This window comes from Watersipora subatra, chromosome 6 (assembly GCF_963576615.1).
Source record: "Watersipora subatra chromosome 6, tzWatSuba1.1, whole genome shotgun sequence".
NCBI lineage: Eukaryota > Metazoa > Bryozoa > Gymnolaemata > Cheilostomatida > Watersiporidae > Watersipora > Watersipora subatra.
The window spans coordinates 18,025,935-18,035,982 of NC_088713.1; positions in this window are offsets into that span (position 1 = coordinate 18,025,935).

The window sequence follows — 10,048 nt, forward strand, 5'->3', positions numbered from 1 at the left end:
ATAAGGTAGTTGAATTTTCATCAATCCGTGCCACCAAATGAGTAAGTAAAACTTTAGAAAGGAAATTGATGCTGTCAGTGTAAAGTGATTGGCCCACTTTTTTACTAATGATATACTGGGCAGATAACTCCATGCATGTTACAACCAAGCTATGTTTTTTTTAATTTAAGTTCATTTTATTTTTAAATCACCATTTTATATTAAACACTAAATTTATCAACTGATTCATTTTTGTTCTGCACATGTTGTGTGAATGTTCTGCACATGTTGTGTGAATTTTCTGCACATGTGTGAATGTTCTGCACATGTTGTGTAAATGTACTGCACATGTTGCGTGAATTTTCTGCACCTGCAGTTGTGTGAATGTAGTGTGAATTGTGACCTAAATCAAAATTTTAATATATATAAAATAATTTTGAAGCATTCTACAAGCTAGTACTTATAATTTTTTTACAACTACGGTGCAATAATTAAATTATGTCTAAATGAGACTTTTGCTCTATTACGCATCTTTAAATATCAAGTATAAGAAACACTGTACTATTGACAGACCTTGAATTGATTTGTTCCTTTCATAGAGACTTTTGTGCCTAAACCCTAGTACATCTACACAAATAAGATATTGTTTACCCATATCACTATATCTCAGAAGACAGCAAAATTACAATACAAACAAAAATATTTTTTTCACAAATAAAAATAAGCAGTCATTCTGTACGAAAAAGGTTTGCAAATTATTTTGCAGCAAATCTATATATTTCTATATATAAACTATTCTCCATAGAACTAATCGAAACATTTTCATTTATGTTTGAAAATTGTTTTATTTGGCTTCAATTAATGGTTATTCCTAAACATAGTAAAGGAATGATTGCATGTGATATTAATGCTGAGGTAACTTCAGAGATAAAGTATTGTAAAAACTCTCTATAAAAACGTTCTCATATAACACAGAATCAGCAGGTCTTAGGTAAGACCTTCTACTGATAAAGTTTCATACATCTATTGATTATGATGAATAATTTATGACAATAACGTATTTTAACACAAAGTTGCTTAGCAAAATTTCATCAATAGCAAAACTAATGTTGATGTCTAGCACCAAAAATAAGTAAACACATAAATAATTGATAATATTTAACTTTCACATATTGGCTGCCATCTTAAGTTACAGCATTTCAAATAAAGTTATGTTTACAAGTGATCACCATCTAGCAACTATTTTAACAAGTACTCTTCAGTAGAGTAACACTCTCATCAATCTGTGTCATTGTGTTATATAATCTAAACAGCATAAACTTGATAATGTTAGCAAGTTGTTTTCTACATTTTCTTTTTTTGGTATTTAAAACAAATTGCTTAGTTAGCAAAATCTTTTCAACCATTTTTACAAACAACCATTATGATTCTCTCAGTTACCTTGATCAAATCTTAAAGTTATCATGTTTAGTAGTTAGTAATCAAAGGCAGCAGATCAATATTATTTTTCTAACTCTGCTGTTGCGACTACATTTAGAACAAAATAATTTCAAAATATTAGAGTAGTAAAATGCAAGAAAGGAAAATAAATATTAGTGGCTTATTATAAGGGTTGTGCTGAGTTAAAGAGTGGTCTAGACAGTAGTCTGAGAACACCCTAAAATCAGTGGTTGAGTTTACTCACTCTCACTCAATTTTATACAGAATGAAACAGATATTTGTGTTTGCATACTTACATTTGTCGGTCAAACCCATTTGGTCTAATTTTTATTGATCGGTCTTATCAGCTGATACCAAAAGCTTGTTCTAAAGTATCAAAGATTTGAGGTTACAAATTTTTTATCTTCTGCATGCCTGATAATATTGATTTTATGTTTTGCTAAGTATGAGATACACGAGCAAAGTTTGTAGAATGCAGGCAATGGGCAAGCTAATGAGACTCATTTCTTTCATTTTAATAATTTCAGGTGTTTTTGCTGCAAATGATGGAGCTCAATACAGCATAAAGCGGAATGTTGTACAGAAAACAGCTTCACAACATACAGGGTACATCCAAAAAGGTGAAAAATTTCTCTCCGTTCCGATATTTTCGAAAACAGTAATTTCAATGTGAATGTATATTGATTACGTAATAGCTTCCTTTTTAATTTCTTTTAGGGGAAACAACTCCTAAATTATTATGGTTTAGCAAAAATTAGTTCTTGATTAGCACCGGGCTTTAGCAGAACATTCCTTTTATTGATTGATTGCTTGTTGCAAAATGTTATGGCTTTTACAGCACTTCCTTTAAACTTTTATTTTCATGATTACAAAATAAATACAAAATTTCTTTTTTATAACTTTAAAATATCAGCTTATTAATTGTTTTCTCAAATTTGCATAGAAAAATTTACCTGTTTTCCCAAAATTTGACAATTCTGTTTCACAATTTTTTATGATATGATATTTTATTTATTGATAGTTTGCTTTGTATCATTTGTTCACGTTTACAGAAAGTATCTCTCTTTCCCACTGCGCAAACCTGTGTACAGAAAACAGCAGATGTCTGTCAGCACTGAGAAATGAAAAGTCAGGTCAATGTGAACTCTTTTCCTCAACTGTTGATGTGGAGACATTTGTATCAGAAACTGTTCTAACTTACCTTGAGAATAGAGCCTGTGGATGGGTCTTGGTAAAGTAGCATTTTAAGTATTTAAAATAACAAAATCTTGCAGTAATTTATGTATTATGTAATGCCAAAAGAATATACAGATTTGAATACATAACAGTATACAGTGCTACAGTGTTATACATTGTTACGTCTATGGTAATATTCACTATTTAACAGACTAGATTGTACCGTATTCATGTCCTAAAACATGTGCTGATTCATGAATGGGAACATACAGTGATATATATAGTAGATTATACAGTGGTACATGCTTGAGAGTACACAGTGCTAAATGTGATAGAATGTATTATACTACATGTGCTAGAATATAAATAGTTTGTGGGTTAGAACATGCAGAGTGCTTGAGTTAGAATATACAGTGCTAAATATTTTAGAATATACAGTGCTACATGTTTTAGAATATGCACTGATACATGAATGTGAATATTCAGTACTACATGTAGGAAAACACGCTGTCTTAAATATGTGAGCAATCTTTTGCAATACGTCAATATGTCAATGCCTGCTCAGTGATAATTAGCAAAACAAAAAAATAAATCAAACTTTGCTATTCATTGGAATGAGATACCTTGAAGTGAAGCTCCAAATTTAGCTTTTATTTTCAGGAATGCTGTTATTTGGGAGAAAATTCAAACTGTTCAGGACCTAACATTACTTCTATCTATCAAGGTAGGTAACTCAACAACCTTAGTCAAATAGTCAACTTTTTATGTATATGATATGAGTTTAAAATATTTAATGCTATATCAACAAACTGAATAGCATCAAGTTGAATAACTTAACCAATTTCTAATAAAGATTGTTGTGTTCAACCTCAATGTCAGATGGATTGTCAACAAGTTTTGGAGTCAATGAGTTTACACAAACTAAAACACAAAATTATTCAACTGGGCACTCGCACTGCAGCTAAATACTAACTGGTGTTTGCTTAAATCATAATTACTCTTTCTCCATGTAAATATTTATCAAAAACCCTTTTTTAACACAAAGTTTCAAGCATATTCTTGTTTCATGGTAACTTTGCACAAATCTCAATGGTTATTTAAACAGCTTGTCTATTATCATGTACATTATCAATGTATCCTTACCTGGTAATCATTTTAAATATCATAAGTTACGCTAAACAATCACAACACAAAATCTATCACTTCTATGTAATCTTATTAGCTATTTGAACAGCTTGTTTGTTATCATGTACCTTATCGACTTCACCTTATCTGATGATCATTTTAAATATTATGAATTACACTAAATAATCACAACACAAAATCTAATTAAGTATGTTTTTTATATATAAAAGCCTTACACATATTTTGTATAAACCTGACTTGATAGTCTTTTGTTTTTCTATAGAAACATTTTCCTCTATAGTTAAAATTTAGTATTTAGTGTTTTAACTAATAGTATCTACCATATAAACTCTAGACTGTCAAAGTGCATTTTAAAATGGAGCAAGAAACTCAGGAGCAGTTTATATCCTTCAACCTGACCCAAGCTGGAGACTGATTAGAACTGTCTGTCAGTTTGACAATGAGTCTGGTTGGACTGTTATACAGAGAAGACTGGATGGTAGTGTTGACTTCTACAGAGGTTGGGATGATTATGTTGATGGTTTTGGAGACCCTCAAGGAGAATACTGGATTGGTAAGACCAAATATTGTAGTGTGAAACTCCAATAGTAGCTGGCTATTACAAGACATTGGTTGACTGACACTGTTATGCAGCTAATATGAATTTTGTCAGTGCAAATCTGTTAGCAGCAATTTAACATGTCTAAATGGGTACCTTGGCATTGCATCAAGACTACATGGGTTTACTTAGTCTTATGGCAGTGTATATTGAAGGAGCTAGAAGTATATTGATGAATGTGGTAAGTGGATACACGGTTGTGGTTTTTTGTATGGTTTGAATATAGCTTCTATCAACAACATAAATTATTTAAGAGTATATATTTTCTTTTATTTGCTTCACATTTGGAAATCAAAAGACTGACTTTGACAAACAAGGTTAAGGCATTTGCAAAAACTTTAGCAAACACTAGTCTGTTTGCCTATATCAAGCCCTCATGGTAACTGCGATGGTAAGAAAGCTAAAAGCATGCTGACTTCTGCTTGCTACTATTTCATTTCATCAGAAATATATTTGTCATTTTGTGAGATGGTATTTTTGATGAGAGTCAGTCTGTTTAAAATGCACTATACAATGTTTGTAGCTTATGATCTAGAAATACCATCAAAATAGCTTTCATTTAAAAACAAATTTAGCTCATTTAAATGTTTGTTGAATTTTTGCTCTATCATAACGGTAAGTGTCCAATCAATTGTTCAATATACTGATCTTACCTGTTGTGGTACTGACATATGCCCGCGGTTTCCATGCCTCTTTTACAGATTGCTATTTGATTTGATTATTGTAAAATCCCTAGCAGAACCCTGGTATGTTTAAATCCAGATTTAAATTCAATGGACAAAATACACAATCCTCTCTTATAGCATCTTAACATTTAGACGTATAAAGGTCAGTATACCTGACCATATAGCTACCTTGACACGTGACTTACAATATTTCTGTGTAGATCACCAGCGTAGGAGTTTTATAACAAGCTCACTGATGTTAGATGATCAGCTACACTTTTTGACAAGTTACGCTGTCAGTCACCCATGAAGTGTTGCAATAATTTTGTGAATTATATATCGTTGTGTCTTCCTTGCACACTAACATTATTAATATCCTCATACTCTAATAACTTAATATCATAATATTCTAGTATCATATGCTTTTGGTATCTAAATATTCTCTATGTTATATCTTATTATATCAAAATCAAATTGCTCTAATATCGTAATCTAATATTTTACCAACTTGATATCGTAACGCCACTTTCCTAGAGAAGACTGATTCTTAGATGCAAATTTATAGATCAAGAGGGTACTTACTATCTTACCAGACATGATAAAAACTTTAGTGTTGTCATAAGTTAAAACTTCCATTAATTAAAATAAGCTGTCAGTAACTTATTACGCGAGTCTATTAGTTTGCAAACTACTTGCTGTTTTATTTTCCTTGCCCCCTTCTGTCTTTAATATCATAATATCCTAATAATTAGATATTGTTATGCCCTAATATTTTAATATCCTCATATCCTGATATTTTAACGCTCTAATATTCTACAATCCTAACAACACTTTAATATAGAATACTAACACTCACACGCATATTTATAGGTTTGGAGAGTATTTACTATCTCACCAGACTAAACAAGAACCTCAGCATCTACTTGGAGGATCACGATGGAGAGTCCAGAACTGCAAATTACTCTTCCTTTTACATAGAGAATAGCAACTCTGGTTACATGTTGAATGTAAGTGCAATTTGTGTAACTTTTCAATAGTTCTCGAAAAAAGGATTAACCAAAACTTGGTTCTAATGTTGATTAATTTGTGCATACAAGATTTTCATAAGCTAGTCATATATCATCTATGTCAATTGTTGATCACAGAAATAGTAAAATACTTTTTCTATCCAAAGATGAATTATGTTTCAGACATTTTTTTTGCGGTTTATTTTCCTAAACTTTAGATGATTTGCGCAGCTAAACACAACTCACTTTGTTGCCCTTCTGTAATGCAGATTGCAGATCAGTTTAAAGTCAAGTGTCTGAGCAACACCAAGTCAAAATTTTACCTTACTGTAAAATCCAGAGTTATACAGTGGCATGCAACTAAGGCAAAGTATGAAATTTTAGATGTTTTTGTATTCATACACCAGTTGTCAAATCTTTGTTTGTAAATTTAAAAAATGCCGTCAAATTGAAACAAATTCCACTACAACTGCAAGATTTTAACGAAAAGTTAACTGCTAGTGCCCCTTGCGGCCGTTTTGGTAAAAAAAACTTCGTGTTTCGCCAATTCAGTATAATCATAAAACTTTGTGTTTTTTGTGTGAGGAAGGTTTTCTTGAGTAATTGTTAGGTTTGACACACTATTCAATTTCAATTTTTACAACAAACGATTATACAGATAGCAATGCTACATGAATATAAGATACCAATCACATGCGCAAGTAAAATAAATAGATTTATTTGTGTAATAATAGTTTTTAATGCACTGAATGCTTTCTTCATTGTAAATTTTTATCGCTTCTCACCAAATAAAGCTGCAAAAAATAAAAATATTTCCTAAATCATTAGAAAGAAACTGCATTACATGGTACAACAACTTCATAACAAATTGACTTAAAATACATTGCTTGCTGTGGCTCATTTTTAACTCTTTAACTAAGAAGCACATTCGGTTGAAGATTTTTCAGCGTACATGGCCGGTCAGTAAGTAAATTTATCGTTTGAAATGGCTGCAAGAAGGTGTCTGTAACTTTCTTCCAACTAGCCTGAGATCTCTAAATGAACATGGAAGAACTGAGAGCATTGGAAAGCTGAGAAATACCTCTACAAGTTGATATTTATTGTTTAGAATAAACCTATGAAGATCTTATAGCCTGCTTTGCAAATAGTTTGAGATTTCATTTTTCATTTAATTGTTCTAAATTTGTAAGCATATTTTGTTTTATAACTTTATTTAACAATGTTTCACAGAAGCTCACTGCACTCATTGATACGTTTGTTACGGTTTGCAGCAAAAACTGTTTTTATGTGCAATAGGAGATTTGTTATGATCATCTATTCATTGAAAGGCAAGTTAAGACAGTAATCATCAACCAATATGCTAAAATGCTGCAAATTTATAAGCTGGTAGCAGTAATCTACTAAGTGCTACAAATATTTAGTTAAAACAAGTGACCTATATAAATAATATTAATAAAACATGGATACACAACAGTTAACGCTTTGTAAACAAAAACTTTTGCAGCGTTTTTTGGCCAGTTGCAATTTGATTCTTACTTTTGGTTTGACTCATTTCATCTTTTTCTGGTTTTCTTTTTCACAGCTATTTCTGATGTCAAATCTTTGTCTACACTGTGATTGCTAAATTCAAAGCAAATATAAAGTCATTGCTGTTGTACTTTTATACTAAAGCTAGTGATGTGCTCATTTCTACTATGGCGACCTGTTTTAATTCTTTAGATATTTTTCTATCGGATGCAATTATGAAAAAATGTGTGAAATTTTTATGCAAAACTAAGTGTTGAATAACCAAAAACACTTTTGAGGTGCATTAGAGGCTTACAACATTTTGGTTATACTTTTTCTAATCTGGTTCTGCTTTAAATGTTGTACTATGTGTAAAATAAATAGATTAACATGAATGAAAAAAGGTTTTGTTACTTTAAACATCAATAATTATCAAATTTCAATCAAGCAGTTTAATTGACACGCCTCAAATTAAATTGTTTTTTTCCTAATTCAGTAGCAAGTGAGTGTATAAAAATAAAATAAGTTCACTGAATGTATTTTTTTAAGCTAATAGATTAAATCAAGCACTTTCAGAGTTGTTTGGTACAAGATAGATATAAAAAATGTTATACAAGATGATGCAAAATGATTACAAAATACTAACAAATTTTACCGTAGAAAGTTCCATTGATAATGTACAGTGGTAGTATTGTAAAATTTTGTCTTCGTAATATATTGTTTATTTACTTTTTGTTCATAAAAAGTCTAAAATTGTGTTTTATGAACTTATTAGTTGGGTTTACCGTTAGTGTTTGCCAAAAACAAAATATATTAAAAAGTGTCAAAATATGATATGAATGTCCATGGTACAACAATTTATAGACTGACAACCAAAATTATTTAACTTTTGCCAAATTCGATACATTAAATTTTGTGTTCGCATTAGTTAACCAAAATTTATAGGAAAAATTAAAGTGTTTTGCCTAAGGTTTATAAAGACTCATACGCTGCCAGCCTCAAGAGATCTTCATGTGTAGTAGCTATGTGCGCAATTATTTTTAGATGTATAAGTAATAACAAATCTCCCAAAGTAACAATCAACCCAGTAAATTTTATCACAAAATACGAAAATACAATGCCTCAAACTTGCAAGCACACGCATAATGTGAAAAATTCTCTACCAAATACTACAGATCAATGGCAAATCAAGTATTTGAGCCTGCTTTGCGAATAGTTTGAAATTTCATTTTTCTTTAATTGTTCTAAATTTGTCAGCATATTTTGTTTTATAACTATATTTAACAATGTTTCACAGAAGCTCATTGAACTCATTGATATTTTTTTTACAGTTTGCAGCAAAAACAGTTTTTTATGTGCAATAGGAGATTTGTTATGATCATCTATTCATTGAAAGGCAAGTTAAGACAATAATCATCAACCAATATGCTACAATGTTGCAACTTTATAAGCTGGTAGCAGTAATCTACTAAGTGCTACAAATATTTAGTTTAAAACAAGTGACCTAAATAAATAATATTCATAAAACACGGATAGACAGAAGTTAACGTTTTTTAAACCAAAGATTTTGTAGAGTTTTTGGCCAATTTTATTTTGGTTCCTAATTTTGGTTCGACTCATTTCATATTTTTTTGGTCATTCAGTATTATTCACAGTGTCTTCTGATGTCAAATTTTTGTCTACACTGCAGCTTAATTAGTCAATATTTACACCCTAACAATTTTCTTATTTGAACAAAAAACTTTTATGCGTTGCCATTTAAAATACAAACTTTTTGCAATGATAAAATGAGATTCATAACCACATTTTCAGCTGTCACTTGATCGTTAAGCACAAATTGAAGCCTCAAAATGATGGTACAATTTTTATTGTTTTTACTAAAATTGAAATAGTTGTTTTGAACATTAAATTAAATGATTTTCACAAAGATAAGTTACCAAGAAAGTTTTTGAGATTGGTGAAAAGTGGTTATGCTTTATAACCTGAAGCTTTAGAATCAAGTCTTTAATGGTTTTCATATTTTTGCAAGACCATTTTAATTACTGATCAATATTAAGTCTGATTCACTTTCATAGAATTCAACATGTATGTTAGGTGAATTTGACTTCCATACAGGTCAATAAAACACTAAAAGGAAAACAGAAAGAATATGTTTAATAACGATGAATGTTTACCTATAAAAACCAATGGACACTCTAATGAATTGAAAGTTGATACTGTCTTTGCTATGAGATACAAACATAACTTATTATTATAGTATTTCTTATTACACAAGGGAATATGATAGCCATAATATTAATATAAGTGTAAACATTGCTTTGAGTCAACATTAGATTAGAATATTTCTTTTCAATTCCATGAAGCATTTGGGCATTGAAAAGAGACAAACTCTGTTTGCTCTATCTATATATGTTAAATTTTACCATACCTATTCAGGCTTACCAAGCTAACCTAGGATTATGACAAATAGTCAAAACTAACTAATCTGTAACTGGTTGATGTATGCAGTAATATATCAGTACAGTATAATT